We start from the raw sequence: 20,453 nt of genomic DNA, 5'->3' as shown, positions 1-20,453 counted from the left end.
TTCTTGATTAATGATTCTCCAAAAGCTCATATTAGAAAAGATTTTCACACAAAAGTAAGCCCACCAAATGTGAGCAAAAAAACAAATGTGTCATTAAAACCCTATGAAAACATAATCCCCCATGACAGAGAATTGCACTGAATGCAGCACAGAGAGGTGAAACACCATAAAATATGAAAGACTTCAGGAGCCAGATTAGGATGCGAAGTCCAAGCTATATGTCTAATAGGAATCACAGAAGAAGAATTAAGGAAGACTTAGTATTTTTAAAACAGCCACAGAAATAAAAACTGTAATGCACACAAGATAATAGAGAATTTACTCTTCACCAATTCTGGAAAAAATAAAAAGTTTAAGGTATTCTTCATGAGGTTGTAACTAAAATTGATTAAAAAAACAAAATGCAAAAAGCTGTGGTAAAGAAGTAAATTTGTCTACGTGTGTGTGATGTGCACATTATTTTTCTAATATGAATAATAAAAGGTTATAAACCTATAATTGAGGTCAATATAACATAAGTTGGAGGGATGTGGAGATAAGAATGAAAGTGTATTTTGGAGAAATATAATCTATAATTCCAAACCAACACAGCAAAAGAACACAGTATCAAGAAAAAATAATTGATCTAATCGATGAGGGGGAAAAGCACAACAAATAAACATAACTAAATTAGGTAATAAAAAAATATCCAAACATCCAATAATCAAAAAAATATGAACAAGTTAAATGCACTTTAGGAGACTATTTTTTCAGTCAGATAAATAGGTAGAGTAAGTATTCACTGCATATTTGATAAACTGCATAAATAATTTTCTAACAATGAAAAGATAACCTTTCTGACATTTCTATTATCCCTCTCCATCCTTAAGAACTTCAACAATAATTGGTCATGGTCTTTTCAATGTGATTTTTTTTTTTTAAGGAGGAATTTTTATTTATTTATTTTTATGATATTTTTTAACTTTTTATTTTATATTGGAGTATAGTTGATTAACAATGTTGTAATAGTTTCAGGTATGCAGCAAAGTGATTCAGTTACACATATACATGTTTTTAAAGACATCTTATTAACAGCACTGATGAAGATAAAGCAATACTTTTTGCATCAATGTTAAGAATACAAATAAGTTATTTATCTAGCATTCTTGAACATTTGTATACTTAAATGTACTGTGTGCATATGGCATGATACTGAATTTTTCAAAGAGCCTGGCTGACCTCTATTTGAAAGATTTGCTAAGAAGATAATATCTTGATAAATTGGAAGAATATAAAAAATATATCTCAATTATTTTTTTAAAAATGTAAAAATAATAAAAGGGATATAGAGTACATGAATTAAAACTCAGTAGTGACCCAATTTATAGAGATAAATAAGAGACAAGGTCCATAGTCTAAGTGTAATTTTCTAAAAGATTCTGAAGTCATCGACGCAAAAAACTATTTTTGTTTAAATGTAGGAAGAGACACTGTTACATATTATTTAAGATGGTAATATCTGTTTCAAATTCTGCTCCACTGACTATTAACTTCATTACATTTAGCAAGTGATTTAACTTTTATGTGTCTTAGGTACTTCTATAAAATTTGGGGAAAGACAGTGCCAAATATATAGAGCTATTGCGTGAATTTAATTGGATAATTCATGTAAAATAAAAGAACAGTGCCTGGAAAATAGAAAGCACTCACTAAATAAATCCGGGTATGATTGAAATCTGCAGCAGAGCAGATAGTATTTCTTTAGATTATATCTGTGAATAGGAAGCATGATACAGCTTCCTCCCTCAAGAAGATGGTTAGGAGTTTTGAAAAATTCCTCTGATACCAAGTTGATTCATCTGTCATACTTGACATGGAAGGGAAAATGTATACAATATGAAATTTAAAAGTCAGAGCCCAAAGATGTAGATAGAAGTTACATAGTAAGAAAAAAAATGTTTAAAAATGTTCTTACTTGCAGCACTTCTATAAACAGGTTCCCTGTTGTTTAGGTATTTAGGGTGTGGGAAAGTAGGCATGAGGACAGACAAAAATCAGGACCCGGACAGAGTTCCCCAGGACTGGTAGTGCAATATAGGTATATGGTAACTTGAATGGGAAACTAGAAGATATTTATACTTAACAATTTTTTTCTAGACTTGTCAATGAGACTCCAGTAGGCAGTATAATACAGGAGTGAACTATGGCAGTAAAGGGAAGAAAATCCAGGTGTGACCATCAATAATTAAAATCAGTTAAGGAGCCCATTAGATTAAACCCTGAAGAAAATTCACAGCATTTGAAAATAATATTGTTAATATATTATCTGGTTACAAAGCCAAGATAATTTGTTGCTGAGTGGCTTTACTGATGTGTTTAATCTAATTATTTTCCCTGTCATGAAGAAGTTGTCAATAGATGCAGTTCCTTCCTTGGTATCAGGTTTAGTATGTAGCCAGTTGGACTCTTGCAAGGAATGATATCACTACAATATGCTCAGAATGAGGTGAATGTGAATGTCCCAAATTCCATCATTTATCAGAGTGAAATATAATGTAGAATTTAGCTAGAATCAACAGAGTGCCCTGAATATAAGCAGACAGCGAATAGACATAGAAACATGAGGAATTTCAAGATATGTGACTGCTACAGTAATTTTTATTTTCAAATGTCTCAAACTTTCTGTGGAAATCTATTGCCTTTAAAAGCTTAGAATTTACCCTGAGCATTGTAATATAGTTTGAAATCAGAAAGTGTGATGCCTCCAAGCTTTGTTTGTCTTTCTCAAGATTGCTTTGGCTATTGGGGCGTCTTTTGTGGTTCCATTAAATTGTAAGAGTTTTTGGTTTTTGTTTTTTGTTTTCTTCTATTTCTGTGAAAAATTCCATTGCAGTTTTGGTAGGGATTGTTTGGAATCTGTAGATTTCCTTGGGTCATATAGACATTTTAATAATACTAATTCTTCAAATTCTTGAACATACTAGACCAACAATAAATCCATAATTATACAGTCAATTAATCTTTGACAAGTGTATCAGGAACACACAATGAGGAAAGGACACTCTTCAATAAATGGGAAAACTGAATATCCACATGTGAAAGAATGAAACTAGACCCTTATCTTACACCACCTAGAAAAATTAACTTGAAATGGATTAAAAATTTTAACCTGAAACCATAAAATTCCCAGAGGAAAACATAAGGAGAAAGCACCTTGGCATTGGTGCTGCAGTGATTTTTTTAGTATATGAATTGAATATTATTCAGCTACGAGAAAGAAGGAAATCCTGCCTATTGCAACAATGTAGGTAAGCCTGGAGGACATTATGATAAGTTAAATAGACCAGGCAGAGAAAGACAAATTCTGTATAATCTCACTCTTACGTGGAATCTAAAAAGAAGTTGAACTCGTAGAAACAGAGTAGAATGTTGATTGCTGGGAACTGGGGAGTCAGGGAAATGAAGAGGTATTGGTCACAGGGTACAAACTTTCAGTTATAAGATGAATAGGTTCTGGGGGTCTAATGTACAGCATAGTGACTCTAGTTAATAATGCTGTATTTATATACTCGAAATTTGCTAAGAGAGTAGATTTTAAGAATTCTCACCACGCAAACACAACAGGTAACTCCTTGAGGTGATGGACGTGTTAATTAACTTGATTGTGGTTATCATTTCACAATGTATACATATATCAAAACATCACGTTGTACACTTTAAATATGTACAATTTTATTTGTCAATTATATCTCAGTAAAGTTGGGGGAAGAAAATAATTTACCCTGAGATTCTACCTTATGTAGAATCTATCTACCTAAGGTAGAGAGTAATTGGTCAATGACAAGGATACACTAGCTGCTCCAGTGCCCACACCACAGGCTGGCAGAATATATGTCACAGTGGCTCATGGTTTTAACACTGATCCAAAGAGATTCTGAAATTCCAGCACAATTGGGGACTCCTAAGTATCTATCAAAGGAGGGAAGATGTGATAGCTAAAAATCATTGAAAGTAAATTAGAAAATTGGTTTAATTGATTTTCTAGCAAATAGAAGTTAACTTTTTGTCTTCTTCTTTGATCTCAGCTGAATGCAGGGCAAGGGGACCTGCAGATAAACTGAAACATAAGAAAACTAAACATCACTATATCCTCTCTATTTCTCCTATCCTTGTTTTGGGAACTATATTCACAACTTCTATCTGTCCCTTTCATCTTGGTGGTCCTCGGGATTTTCTCAGTCTCCCTTTCTCAATTGGTACACAGCTCTTGCATTTCATCCATTTTTTCTTGGCTTCTACTACCTCTACACAGTTCTATGAGTCTCAGTCCCAATTATACTCATAAGTTCCAAATCCATATGTCTGATGGCTTATGAAAACATCTACTTGAAAATCCATTAGGAAATATTAAATTATCATCTATATCATCAAATAATCTCTCATCATCTTACCGCCTTTCTCCTAAACCTGCTTTTCTACTGATTTCTCTTTTGTTATTTGCATTTAAACACTAGCACTATACTTGACTTTCACTCTTCCATTCCTCTTTCTAATCAGTCACAAACTCATGTTGAGTCTGCCCCTTATATGATGATCAAACTGTCCATTTCTCTCCTACTCAGTGCTCTTGCTGTAAAACACACCATTATGAATTCTCACCTTGCTTATTGTAGTTACTTGTATTGTTTATCTATCTTTAGGTTTGTATTGAAATATTCTGTTTCTAAAACCCAAATGCGATAAATGTTTAACTTATCTTTCCTAACTACTTCACACTGAAGCTGGGACGTAGTTGCCCTTACTCTCTTATCTGTACTTCGTGTTATCTTTTATGCCATATAAACTTCCCTAGAATGTCCTATATGAGACGGCAAGAATATCTACTCTATAAACCTTTGTATTCCCATGTTTTAGTAAATGCTGATCGCGTAGGGAACTCCAATAATTTTGTTGAATGAATAATGAACTTGGGTAGATTTTAGGACAATAAAAGGGTTCACAGTCTCTTCTTTCATCATCAAAAATAAGATAATGTCTATTATCTGGGTTTCAAGTGCTTATGTTCTTAGAGAAGAGTTTGTACTTCTAAGATTATAAAATGCGTAACTAATACCAGTGTAGAAAAAACCCTCTAGTCTCCATTGCATTAAAAAATAAATAAAAACTATAACAGTGGAGTACTGATAGTTTGTTCTGTTGTTGTGGTTTGTGTGTGTGTGTGGTGGGTGGGATTCTTGACTCTGATCCTTCATTCCTCCCTGTATCCATAGCCTTGTCACAGCCTCATTGTGAGCAGAGTCCCTTGGCATTGGGTTTGGCCCAGTGTCTTGCTAAGGACAATGGTAAGTGCAAGTAGTTGAATTTTTAATGCACTAAATCCAAGCTGAGGCCTGAAAAAGTCTTATGCATTTCCCCTAGCTTGCTTGCACTTTTGACATCACCATGAGAGGATCATGGACCTAGGAAGAGGAAAGCAATGGGCAGCAGAACCACCACAACTGAACTGCCCCAGCCAAGACCTGCCTTAAGCAGCGAACCCCCAGTGACAAGCAGATGCATTAGAAAAAATAAATGAGTGTTGTTACAAGCCAGGGGTGTTGGGTGGTTTTATATAACAGTAGTTAACTGATGCAGTTTTATTAAACTTCATTAAAAGTACAGGCAAATCTGTAGTATAACTGAAACATCCATTGTTAATCAACCCCTGAGACTGTCAACTTACCTCATTAATAAACTTAGTTTATATTCAGTTTCATACTAATATCCCAAAAGCTGATAGGTGAACCTGTATGGAGGAAATCAGGGAGATAAAACTTTTAGATACTGTTATATATATGAGCTATGTAGGGAACAAAACAAACAACGGCTTCATGCCATAAAGAATAAAAGGTAAATCAGCTGAAATTGTTGTAGAACACTATGCTTCCCTGCACATAATTATAGATAAGTTTTCTATTTGACCTTTGAAATACGCATGTACTTCTCAATTCTCCCTGGAAAAATAACGCTATTGGCAACTAATTATTAGAGTGAGGCAGTAAATGATGTGATTTGTAATATGTACTACAATTTCTATATATTTTCATTATAAATAAGCAAATTTTAGTAACTATGATAAGTTTATATTTAATTGTGCATTAACTCAGACTTTAAATAGAAAATGTCTGGTAATTAAGCTTTACAAATACTCATAATTATTTGGTGTAGGGGTGGAAGTATTGAATAGCTGTGACAGGAGGTTCTAGATTTGAGTTTTTCATGATCAATTAGAGCAGGCAGTATGCAACATGCAGATTCTAAAGTTAAAGGAAAATAAATGTGTATATTTACTTTTATTCAAGTGCTATGGCATATTTTGTCTTTTATTTTTTTTAGCCAGTAGCAGCTAATACTTTTCTGTACTATAAACATGAAATATGTTTGATAACTGTTATCAAAACATCTGTTCTTCTGTATATGCCATTTCTGAAATAGGCATTTTTATGTCTCCCCACTGGAATAATTGAATCCAAGTTTGGCTTGTGCATCTTATATGGATTTCTAGTTCTATTTCAAGTTTTATTTTGCTCTTGGATGTTATCAGTTTTAAAATGTGTCCCCCGTGTGGAAGAGAGGAGATAAATCAGCTTTATATTTTGTGGTAAAGCAAACATTGTGCTTAAACACTTATGGGCTGCAGGCTACCCTGATAAAGAGACTGAAGGCAGTTCCTGGAGAAGGACTTAGATTAAAATTGTCATCTGTCAACACTCCTAGAAGATGGAGGAATGGGGCCTTGGTCTTGTTGGGGGATATAGGAAGAATACCACAGAAGTCTGCAGTATTAATTTTTTTTTAGACAAGAAATCCACATTGTGGGTTTGAAATTACTTTATTTACAGTTTGATAGAAGTCTACTTAAAAATGATATGAAATGCCAAATAAGTTTAGTCAGTATATAAGCTAAACATAAGCAAAAACATTAACACTTGTACAGACAATTGGTTTGCATAGATGTTACCCATTTAATGGCATGTTTCATGTTCTGTATTTTATGAACTTTAAAACATTATATTTTTTGTATTGAAAAACTTCCCAAACCAAGACAAATTTAATGATTACTGATTATAGCCATTCTTGTTGACATTGCCTGAACATATGTAAAATAGCTTATGTCTATTTCTGTTTCCTCACCTCGACTGAAATATAGGCATCAATGATTCCACTTACATTTAATTAATTTGTCACCTAATTTTCATTCCATAGTATTACGACCAGTCTTAACACTTGGGTAAGGGTTGTCAAGATTTGAAGAAAATGTTTGAAACAGTACTGGAGAGCTTTTTAAAGAAATGATACATTACACCCACAACATTAACAGAATGAAAAAAAAATTATCTCAGTAGATGCAGGAAAAGGTTTTGACAAAATTTAACATTTATTAATGATAATTTTTAAAAAAATACTCTTAACAAAATCGGTATAGAAGGAATGCACCTCAGCACAATAGTCCATATATGAAAAGCCCACAGCTAACGTCATAATCAATGGGGAAAAAACACGAAAGCTTTTCCTCTAAGATAGTACAAAGCAAGGTTGCCCACTGTTGCCAGTTCTATTTGTATAGTACTGGAATTCTTAGCCAGATGAATTGGACAAGAAAAAGCATCCAATACAGAAAAGAAGAAGTAAAATTACCTTTGTTTGCAGATATATGTAGAAAATCCTAGAGACACAACAAGATAACAGCAAGTACTAATAAACGAATTTAGTAATATTGCAGGATCAAAAGTAACTTACAAACACCAGTCATTTTTTATGCAGACAATGAACTATCCAAAAAAGAATTTAAGAAAACAATCCCATTCAAAATAGCAAAAAAATGAACAAAATACTTAGGAATAAACCTAATCATAAATGTTGTTCACAGAAAATTATAAAATTTTAATAAAGAAAATTAAAAGAGACACAGATAAATGGAAAGACATTCCAAGTTCATGGAAAAATGAATATTGTCATAATGTCTATACTACCCAAAATGATCTACAGATTCAATGCAATCTCTATCAAAATCCCTTTACAGAAATAAAAAAGACAATCCTAAAAATCATACATAGCCACAAAAGACCCAAAGTAATCAAAGCAATGTTGAGCAGGAAGAACAAAGTTGGAGGCATTACACTTCCTGATTTCAAAATAAATTACAAAGTTACAGCAAGCAAAACAGTATAGATTGGCTTAAAAACAGACATATAGGCCAATTGAACAGAAGAGAGAACCCAGAAATAAATCCATAAATTTATGATCAATTCATCTTCAGAATTGTGTGCCAAGAACATACAATGGGGAAAGATTACCTCTTCAATAAATTATGATGGAAAACTGGTTATCCAAATGGATAAGACTGAAACTAAGCCATTATCTCAGACCATATACAAAAATCAACTCAAAATTGATTAAAGATGTAAACAAGAAGCCTGAAACCGTAAAAGTACTGGAATAAGATATGGAGAAAAAGCTACTTGACCTGAGTCTGGTCAATTATATTTTTGGATATGACTCTAAAAGCAACGACAACAAAAGCAAAAAAAATGACAAGCAGGATTGCATCAAACTAAAAGTCTTCTGCACAGCAAAGGAAACAGTCAACAGGGTGAAAAGGCAACCTATGGAATGGGAGAAAATATTTAGAAGCCATATATCTGATAAGAGTTTAATATCCAAAATATACAAACAAATAGTCTGACTTTAAAATGAGCAAAGGATCTAAACAGACATTTCTCAAAAGAAATACAAATGTCAAAGAGTTATATGAAAAGGAGCTGAAAATCACCAATCATAGGGAAATGCAAATCAAAACCACAATGAGGTATCATCGTACACCTGTTAGAATGTAGATATCATTCTAACATATGGAGAAAATGGAACATTTTTATGCTGTTGGTTGGAATGTAAATTGGCACAGTCATTATGGAAAACAGTATGGAGATTCCTGGAAAATTTAAAAATAGAACTACCATATGATCCAGCAACTCCACTTCTGGGTATATATCCAAAGGAAATGAAATCAGTCCTTCGAAGAAATATCTGCACTCCATGTTCATTGTAGCATTATTCACAAGTGCTAAGATATGGAAACAAACTAAACAGCCATCAATGGATGCGTGGATAAAGAAAATGTGGTATATTCATGAAATGGAATATTTTTCATTCTTTAAAAGAAGGAAATCCTGCCATTTGTGGCAACACATAAAATTTTGGTCATGTGGAGAATGGTCAACTGTAGGACATTATGCTAAGTGAAATAAGAAGTCAGAGAGAGAAGAACAAATACTGCATTATCTCATTTATGTGTGAAATATTAAATTGTCACACTCACAGAAACAGAATAAAATGGTGGTTGCCAGGGACTAGAGTATGGAAACAGGGACCTGTTGATCAAGGGGTACACAGTTTCAGTTATGCAAGATTAATAAGGTCTGAAGATCTAATGTACAGCAATGTGACTATAGTTAACAATACTATATTGCATATTTGAAATTTGCTAAGGGGTTAGATCTTAAGTGTTCTCAGCACCATGGGAAAAAAAAGAAAAAAGACAATGTTCACTGTGTGAGGTGATGAATATGTTAATTAGCTCAATTTTTATGATTACTTCACAATGTATAAGTAACTCAAAACATAAAGTGGTATACCTTAAATATATATAGTTTTTATTTGTTAATTATACTTCTGTACCACTTGATGGGGGGAAGAATAATGCTTCACAAATGCCTTCGATGGTCCAGAAGACAATGTTATTTAAGAAAAATGCAGGAATGAGAAATCATTTTCATATAGTTTTACTGGCAGTGTTTTTGCTCTCTTACTGATAGATGAAATAAGACTGCATAGTGCGTAGCATAGTGATGCCTTATATATGATGAAATACAGTTTTAAGAAATTTTACCCATAATTTCAAAATTTCCTTAATAATTATCAAAGTTGTATAATTATAATATCAATAAATATTAATATTATATCAAATAACATTGAAGATAATAAGTATTAAATATTATATGAGGCATTTTATGTAAATTGAAATGAATAGAATTGCAAAAACATACAAGTCATGATTATGTGTGTACCAGATAAACTATCTTCAAAAATATACAATTATAAATTATTAAAATAACTCAGGAAAGTCAGAGAAATACAGTTCCACAAAAAAACACTTCAATACAATTTGTCTGTAACAAGTAAGTAGGACAAATATGATTAAAAACACTTAATAAATATTTAAAAGGTTAAATAATATATATTTATACAAATACTTTAGAAAAATATCAACGTTTAGTGATATTTAGTTTCAGATAAATCTTATTAGTGATATCTAGTCTTGGATAAATATTATATGCCTTTTTCCAGAAGAATACATACAAAATGAAAGATAACTCAAAGAAAACAAGTTGGGCAGATATTTTTTAATACAACATGATAAAATAAATTTTAAAACATGAAAAATGAAACAAATGACAATCTGTTCCTACTCTTATCTAAAATCTTTAATGTAGCTGATATTAATTTTGTCACTTATCTTTCCACATCTTTCCTAATGTTTAAAGATACAGCTGAGTCACCCATGTAAGCTCTTCTTCCTTCCATTTTTTCTCTTCCTTTTCCCCAGCCTTTTCTGCTTTCTTCTCTCTCCCCTGCTTTCCTCCCCTCCCTCTTTCTTGTCTTCCCCCCTTTGCTCCTTTTTGTTTTCCCTCCTCTTCCTTCCTCCCTTCCTCCCTTATCTCTAAATCTTTCCCTGTTATATTGAGAAAAAATCTGTTCAGGTTATTATCCTTAATCATATTGCTTGAAATAAGATTGCATATAATTAAATATTTAAATAAATATAATAGAAATCAAATCCATAATCAGCAAATAATTGCTGCCTCTGAAAGTTAACAATCATTTTACTGTTCACACATGATTTTTAATTTTTTTAAATTTCTTTTGCTTCTTGAGTAGTTTATATGTTGAAATTTTTAGTTTGCTTTATTTGCTTTGCCTTTTTTGGCTGATCATAACAAAATAATACATTGATAATACAGGACATATATGTAATATGTAATCAAAATTCATGGAAAACTAAAAAGAATGAATGAGGCAAAATAAATGTATCTATAAATGGTAAATTATAAAAGAGAAATGAATGTAATATGTGCATAAACAAGTTTTACTTAAACTCCATTACATTAGTGGAATAATGAACACTGATAGTACTATGTAAAAGCTTTTCCATGTCTGGCCATTCGTTGAGTTTTGTCCAGTATTTAGGTATACATAGCACCAAAGTAAGGAACAAGTACTGATACATGCTACAACATGGATAAATCTTGAAATACTATGTTAAATGAAAGAAGTCAGTCACAGAGGACCGTATGTGATTCCATTCGTATGAAATGTTCAGAATAGGCAAATCTATAGATAAAGTATATTAGTGGTTGCCTAGAGCTAAAGATGGGGGTAAAGTGGGTGAGATAGAATGGGAAGTGACTACTAATATTTACAGAGTTTTTGGGGGAGCTGATGAAATTCCCCAGAATTAGATTATGGTGATATATTCACAACTCTGCCAACGTACTAATAAAAGATTGAATAATACATTTTAAATAGGTGAATTTTATGGTTATGATTTGTATCATACTAACACTTAAAAACTTGTCCTTTTAATAAATTACAATGATGTATGAAAAAAATTACATAATCCCTTTAAAGTTTCTTAGTAACCTAAAGTTTAACTTTTAGACCACAAATTATCTAAAATGAAAAGGGAACCATGTATATAATATTTCTAGAAATAAATGCAAACAAAAATAAGAAAACTGAGGCAACATTAGAGAAAGAAAATCTTTAATGGTTTAGTATGTAATGTTAATTCTATCAGAAGCTTTATTCAAATGCTACAGAAATGTTAGAGGATTACATATAATTCTTCAAATTGTTTCTGAAACATCGTGTGATATATTTTTATTTGAATTACTAAACAATCTGCTTATTTGCTGAATAACTTAAAAGCAGTTCTTTTAGTTATAAACGTAGAATTCACAATGTTTTAAATTTTTGTTTGTGCTTCCCATGATATGTGGTTTTATTTAATCTTATGGTTAAACAGATTGATATAACCTATTATACTTACAAAATATAAAGTGTTTGACATATAGCAAGGGCAATACTTTTTAAGATATTAAATCAAGTAAAGACACTTGATTTTTTTTCTAAAATACTTGACACGCCCAGGAAGGGGAAAATTAAAGGTACTGGACTCTATCAAAGATACAGATTTCAGCAATGCAGCTATAATATACTCTGATCCAGTTTAAGACAGCAGAGATTCCTCTGAAACCAAGTTGAAACCTGTCTCCCGTAATGTTTATCCTATCATCCTATTCTAAATACCTTTTGAAGCCACTTCATGGTACCCATTCAAATATCTTATTTGTTCTGAATAGAAATGCGAATAGTGCTTTTCGGGCATAGAAAGATTTATTGCATTTTCTTGAGGCTAGACTAAAGAGAGACTGTGAAGAAAATTATCTGTTAATGTGTTTGTCTGTGGTGAGGTTATAAAAGATACTGCCATTTCTTCTCTACTTCTGTATTTATAAATATTTAGTGAGTAATAGATGTTACCTTTAAGCCAAAACAACAAAAAATTAGGAGTTACTTAAAAAAATTAAAGTTAGTCATATATTTACCAAATTACAGGGACACTAAAATTTGGTTAAAGTATTAAAGTTATCAATTTTATGCAAAATTTTAAATCGAGTATAAAAACATAATATGGTTTCTTAAAATTAGCTAAATATGAGTTAAGAAAAATAAACCTAAGGAAATGCTAACAAATATTTTATCAAGTGTTGAGTTGATTTAAACATGTAATTTTTAAATGTAAAGGCAGCTAGACCCTCAGCTGCCCTCCCCCACAAAATGAGAGACAGAGAGAGAAATCAGAAGAAAATCAAAGATTTCCTAAAGCCTTGATTATAAATCTTACGGACCTAATGACACTTCTGTATAGTCCTGATGTCAATATTTTACATAATATAAAATAATTTAAAACATTTTTCATTTTAGTGAAATGTTTCTTACAATTTTATTATTAACACTTTGCCTAGGAAAACTGAAAAGTAAAAAAATCACAATTTAATTAAAACTATATTTTATTTGATTTTTAAACATTATTAGAATTTTGCAAGATACCTGGCCATAAAACAAAAAAAAAATTACTGTCTGAATGTATACAAAGCAAGAAAATGTAGCCAAGCAAATATTAAGTAAACTCCAAACTTTCAGGATCAAAAATCTAAAAGAGGTAAACACTACTTCTGATTTATGAGCCTAGAGAACATGCAAGAAAACATCAGTGGTATAGTTTTGAGGTTTAGGATTTGGAAAGCAAAATCATTAAAGAGAAGAAAGGTTGTATATAAAATGAGTGACAGTGGTAAGGTGTAGTAGAGTGTTGCTGTGCCAGCTTGAATTTTGTTTTTTTAGTTGATGCTTTGCAGTCTTTGCATCCCTGTGACTTACCATGTAAAACACACAACTGAAAATGTAGATCAGCAAGAATGAAGTCCTGGTTCAGTACCATCTTGAGAGAGAAGTTCACTTTCTTATAAGCATTCTTTGAATGAGATATTTAAGAAGAGTCAGGTGGGTGTTAAAGAAAATTATTTTTCCTACATTTTTGTGTATTTTAATCATTAAATAACCTTTACATTTTATAAGTGTATGGTTTGTTTATTTCATATGGTAGATTGAAGCTGAGCATTTAAACATGATTTTACATTATTTTTTAAAAGTTTTAGTTGGGGCTTCCCTGGTGGCACAGTGGTTGAGAGTCCACCTGCCAATGCAGGGGACACAGGTTTGTGCCCTGGTCCGGGAAGGTCCCACGTGCCGCGGAGCGGCTGGGCCTGTGAGCCATGGCCGCGGAGCCTGTGCTCTGCAATGGGAGAGGCCACAACAGTGAGAAGCCCACGTACAGCAAAAAAAAAAAAAAAAAAAATTTTAGTTGGGATGGTCCTTTTAAGGATGAGAACTGAAATCCAAATAGATCAAATAAGTTAGGTTTTCTCTGGAAGACTGAGGCAAATTTCACAAGCACCCACAAAGTGTTATGAAAATACGATTGTCATCTAAGGGACAATTCCATACCATTCATTGAAGATATAGAATAAATATTAAATGATGCTCATTCCTTCTAGACACAGAATTGCTTTATTATTTTACTATTTTTTCAAAACAGTGAAATGTGCAAGGTGGAGATGATGCCTGGAAATTCATATTGGCCAATATCTTCTAACAATCTGCTCTGGGAAATTGGTGGTATTTTGCATCCTATTTCAGCCTTATTTCAGGCTTGAAATGTGGCACAATAGTCAATATAAGCAATTGGTACATCATGACCATCTGGCTTTTTTTGGCAAAGTACAGTTGTAATTTCATAATGCTGTGGGAAACAGTGACATATGCTTAGTGTAGCATTCTGTCCAAAATGGATAAACCAATTCACTGTAATCCTGATAATGTGAGTGTTGTGGAACACTTTTTTACTCTGTGTGTGTGTGTGTGTGTGTGTTTTGGCAATCTTTTTGGAAAGCATGTTTCTATTTTTCTATGAAGGAAAAAATGTTCTTTGAAACATCAACACACACACACACAAATCATAGTAAAGCAAAATTATACAAAGTTTCATATGGAATAGGAAGAAAATAAAGATTCTCTTTTTACCACTCTCAAGCAGTTTCCCAGTCCAACTACTCAGAGGTAAGTGCAACGTATTTTATGTATCCTTCCATACACATGCACAGATTATACATAGATGCAAATAAAATTGCAAATATATTTTAGACATATTCAAAAGTGAGAATGTGTTTTAGATAAGCAAGATGATACTCAATATATACCTGAAACTTTGCTATATTATTCTATGGTTTTCCATGGTAAAGCTATCTTGAAACTACAGAATTTGCCTAATTCAACCTATATTTCTAGCTATTAATATTGTTTCTAGGATTTTGATTTAGGGGCAGTTGTACATACTATTTCAGCATATCTGTAAGTGTATATCAATGTCCTTTGTGGAGTAGATTACTTTAGATTACTTTCAAAAGCACAGGTGAAAACTCTATCCCCAATATAGTACTGGTTACTTTTTGAACAAAATAAACAAACAATATGACCACAAAGCTGGATGATTTTTACTTTAGTGTATGTATTGTACTCAGGCATAGAAACAACAAATAATGAACATCTACTCTACTTTGGCATTGTTGTAGATACATTATATTACAAAATTAAATATAAATACACTTCATCCCTCTTTAGCACTAGCATTTTTTAATCTAAAGCCTACTCTGTCAAATATCAGTATGTAAACAAAGATTTATTTGGTTGTTATTTGTGTGATATAGATTTTATGTCTATTCTAATCTCACATTTTCTGTGTCCCCATTAAAAAAAAAAAAGTGTTTCTCATAAAAAGCATTTTTTTAAATTTAATTTCTTTGGATTTCAGCAGCTGTATTAAGATGTGCCTAGGTGTGATTTTTCTTTTTATTAATTCTTACAAAGTTTATTGTACTTCAGGAATCTGGGGGTTAATGTCTATATGAGTCTTAGAAAATGTTTAGCTAGTGTTTCTTCAAATATTTCCACTTAAATTATATATATTTTAGAATTTCTTATGCTTCTCACATATTTCTTCCCTTCCCCCGCATTTTTTTCTGCACTAACCATTCTCTTTATTTATCTCTTCTCTTTATTTCTGTGTGTTCAAGTCAATAATCTTACATTGGGTCTAGCCTGCTTTTAAAAGGATATATTGAAATCCTAATTTCATTTTAAATTCTAAAATTTCCATTTGATTTGTTTTTAGATATTGAATCTCTTTTAGATATTGCAATGTTGACACAAATAATCAGTAAAGAATCTATACTAAGAAATAGAATAGAGTTTTATTCAAGCCAAACTGAGCACTAGCTCAGGAGTGCAGCCTCTACCAAGGAAGAAAGTGCTCCAGACAAACATGGTTTTCAGTACAGTTTTATACCTTATTAGAACAAAAAACATTCATCAAACATGCCAGGGGTATGTTCCTTCAGGTTTCAACAGAGGTGTATAGTTACAGATTATCATGTACACAGAAAGTCGTATGACCCTGGCATCTGGGAAGGGAACATTATCTTTGAAGATATGGCAACATTGTTGTCATAGGAAGGGAGGCATTTTCTATCTTCAAAGTGGACATTCTTTACTTTAATGATTAAAGCAGATGTACAATGTATGTTTGACAGGCCACAAGTCATGCTGTTCTATTTCACATAAACTTCAGGTGAAATTATGTATAAGCCAGAATGGCTTCCCCATACCCCAATATGAAAAAAATTTTTCCATCAAAAATTTTCTGCTGAAAAAAAAATTCTGCTGAAAATCTGTATTATGTTTTCAGGACATGAGAACCTTAAATTATCCCTTCAAGAAGGTAAAACATCCAAATCTCAGTATCTCAATAGTGTTTCATGTGTAACATCCATTAGATCATAAAGGCAGGTGGATACTTCTGACCTGCCAACTGCTGGCCCAGGGAAACCACCTTGAACTGTGACAAAGCAGCGCTGAACATGCTACAAACTTTTCACATATGAGAGCTTCTATCTGAAGCTGCTTCTGTTTCTCACTGGTTTAAAAATCACTGTTCCTATAGGGTTATATTTTACTACTAAATCGCATATATTTGAAAGAGCCTTTGATATAGAGACAACTATGTTTATGCCAATATTTTTTCCTGTGGTTGCTGTCCATGTGATCATGGTGCTCTTTGTCTCAGAGGCATTTGTATTCAATGTGGACAACTGGAAAAAAAATGTATATTAAAAAAAAGAAAAAGAAAAATTCTCCCATAATTTTACCACCCATAGATAACTGCTATTTTGGTTTATATTCTGCTCAGTTTTGAAAACCATTTCTTACTGCTAGTTTAATATGTACTTACAGTTTAAGGTAACATTCTACCAGGTTACCTGAGAGCTATTTGTAGCTTTTCACATGAGTGGCTATTTAATTGTGCTGTTTTCTAATAAAACATATTTTACCTTTTTTTCTTATTTTTGAATTTTATTTTAATTTTTTTATATAGCAGGTTCTTATTATCTATTTTATACATATTAGATAATTTACCTTTTATCATTTAACTAGGCATCACATTATTCAAGTATCCTGCTATTGATACTTGAATAAATGACTTAAAACAATGAACCTTACTTAAATGGTTAGGCAGAAAAATGGTTAGACATAAAAACCAAGAAACGGTTAGGCATAAAAACCAAGTAAAAGGCATTTATTTTTATTTGTTGAGAAGAATAAATTATAAGAGTGTATTGTTATTTGGGGTCTATTTTTATTCTTACTTGTGGTTACTTGCCATCTACAATTTAAAATCTCCTTTAAGCAGTTAACCCAAATATAAAATGTTATAAATATTTGAGATAGGAGTATTACATAGGGTAGGTTTGTAGGCAGTCCCATCTTTGGATGTATGAACATATTTAGAATTGTGCATTTCTTTTTATATAATGCCAATGTTTTTCTTGTATTTGGGGAATCCTTTTCAATATTTGTAAAAGATTAACATCTATAGTGTTAGATCATTTGTAGATCTTAGATATTTGCTGAGTAGATATTAATATGTGTATTTTTCTTCAAGTATTTAAATCATGGATTCATTCAAAAGCAATTCTAACTGCCACTTGTTATAACATATCCTATGGTGTCTATCCTATGGTGTCTACCTTATTCAAATATATACACTGCAAGTGTTTTAAAGTTGCAATCAAATACTGGCATTGATATTTTAAAAGATTGCAGAATAGGCTTGTTTTTAAGCCTCTAGATTTTTTTCCCCTAGATTTTAACTGTTGACTCACTAGTCACTGATATTTTTAACTATATTAAATATATAGTATTTATTTATGATATTTGAAAAATAAATATATTTTTCAAGCTCTTTCTCTGGTGTCTTCTAGCAGGTGTATGTACTTGATGTACAGAAAGAAAAGCTACAATTAACCCGTGTAAATGTCTTAGTGATATATGAAATTTTAAACAATGATTATAAAAATAATAACCTTAGTTAGGAATTGCAACTTGAAGTGTCAGTACAAGCTGCAGGTTTTACACCATTTACTGTAACCAACATAAATTTTTTACCATTAAATGAATATATTAGAAGAAAAGCTGCTATGATCTATTTATTAAAAGGTTTGAGATAGATAAAAAGCACTAAAATAACTGTAGCTAGATGACTTTTTACATAAATATACACTTGTTTTATCATAACCCTTATCAAGATTTTTCTAGCATCTTTTAATTTTTTTTCAGTCACTAGGTCCCCAGCAAAGAAGGTTCTAACACCATAAAGTAATCTTGACTGTTTTTGAACTATATATGTATGGTATCATGGAGTATATATTATTTGTGCTTACTTTTTTGTGTGTTGTGTGTAAAAAGTTATTTTTGTGTGTGTTTTTGCTTTTTTAAATTACTGTGAGGCATTGTTTTGTATGGATATTTCATAATTTAGTAATACATTCTACTACTAATGGACACTGGGTTGTTTTTGTTCTTTACCTGTTATGCATTAAATGCTATGAAAATAATTTCACTTTGTGTGTGTGTGTGTATGTGTAGACATTGGCACTCATTTCCTTTGCGCACATACCTATGAGTATAAATGCTGGGTCATAAAATAGGTGTTTGTTTAGTTTTAACAGTATTGTCAAAGAGTTTTCAAAACCTGTTGTATCAGTCTTTACTTCCATCAAGAAAATTATGATTCCCGCTGACTTCACGTTTTATCCAACACTTAATATTATCACTGTTTAATTATAATTCCAGTGTGTGTGTCTGTCCTTATAGTTTGATATGCACTTAGTTACTTGACAAGTACTGTGCTGAAACAACTTTTTTTATTCTTAGGAGTCTTTGATATCCTCATTTATTATTATTATCTCTCACATTATTTATACTTTGTTTTATTAATTTATGGGATTAAAAAATCCAGATAGGAGAACTTACTCAGATATTTGCACTGCAAATATTTTCTCTGTTTCTGGCTTGTTCCTTCTTTTGTGATTTTTGGTTGATAGAAGTTATCAATTTTAGTGATGAGCAAATTATCCATCTTTGCTTTTACGGTTATTGCTTTCTGTGATGTGTTTAACAAATGTTTTTGTACCCTGGTCATGTATTCTTCCTTAATTTCTCTAAGTTTTATCACTCAATGAATATTTATAGCATCTGAGCTTAATTTTCGTGTGTAGTGAGACCCAAACTAAATTCCCGGTGAAGGTGAAAGTAGAGAAATCAGAATTGAAGATGTCCCAGACCAGGAACAAACTGGATGCCCTTCCGCAGTGTCTGTTAGAGAAGAGTTTCAAGGACAGGGAGCATCTGGATGAGGAAGCCTGGAAGACCCACTCAGATACCCACAGCGTGGATTGCTCCATTATCGTGGCCACCAGCAAAAGGCCATCTGCCCATTTCTGCCACCAGCGAATGAGGAAGAAGAGGAAGATGGATGGGCTGGCAAAGGGAGACTGCAGAAAACCAATAAGTGTGTGATCAAGCTGTTTGACTGGAGTGGTGATTTAGCTCGGTTTAGGGAGAACACACTGCTGTAGTCAATCTGTAGCTCCTGGATGTGCAGTAGCCTCTCATTGCTAACGCGTCGACGCTCGTCCAGCTCACTGCTAATCACAATGTTTGAGGATGCAGAGGTTTCAGAGGTCACTAATAGCAAGAGTCGTTAGGTGTACAAGCTGCTTTCGCCCATAGCCCCTGGGCCACCTGGAGATGCCTGCAGATTCTGCATACCTTCCCCACTGCAGCCAGAGACACAGAATACTCCCAGTGATGAGGCCAAGTCTGAGCCCTCAACTACAGCAACGTGGAGAACTGGAAACTCATTTGACAGTGGTGGACCAGCATCCTTACTCATAAATCATGAAGTTACAATAGGAGATGTCAGAGAAAGAGTGATGTCCCCTTGTCCCCATACTCCAATAAGCATTTCGCTTCTGTAAAAAATAAGGTCAAAGTAATTTTTTTCATATAGAGATTCACTTTCACTTAGGACCATTTCTTAAAACGACCATAATTTCCCCGGTGAACTGCAGTGGCCATTTTGCTGCAAGTCAGGCCAATATATATGTGCTGATCATTTTCTGGAATGCCTATTCAACCTATCTTTTGACTGTGCTTATGCCAGTATATCTTTATAGTTAGATTTTAAATGTGGTGATATATGCCCACCTATTATTTTCTTCTTTTTCAAGGTTTCCTTGTTTTTTTCTGGACACTTCCCATTTTCACATGAAAAATAGAATTTTATTACCATTCACACACTGACACACACAGAGACTGGTTATGATTGGAATCAAAATCAACTTGAAGAGACATTT

The 20,453-nt window shown here is 32.5% G+C and overlaps 1 pseudogene across 1 annotated transcript in view; it reads left to right on the top strand.

Moving 5' to 3' along the window:
* LOC307051329 (protein lin-37 homolog) overlaps positions 1–20,075 on the top strand; it is a 145,191-nt pseudogene extending 125,116 nt beyond the window's left edge. Inside the window, exon 2 of the transcript in view lies at positions 19,288–20,075. The product of the transcript in view is annotated as a protein lin-37 homolog (transcript). The remainder of the gene's footprint in view (positions 1–19,287) is intronic.
* The last annotated feature ends 378 nt before the right edge of the window (positions 20,076–20,453 follow it).

This window comes from Hyperoodon ampullatus, assembly GCF_949752795.1.
Source record: "Hyperoodon ampullatus genome assembly, chromosome: 4".
Taxonomy (NCBI): Eukaryota; Metazoa; Chordata; class Mammalia; order Artiodactyla; family Ziphiidae; genus Hyperoodon; species Hyperoodon ampullatus.
Note: the sequence above shows the minus strand (reverse complement) of the source record. Positions and strands in the feature narration are given on the sequence as shown.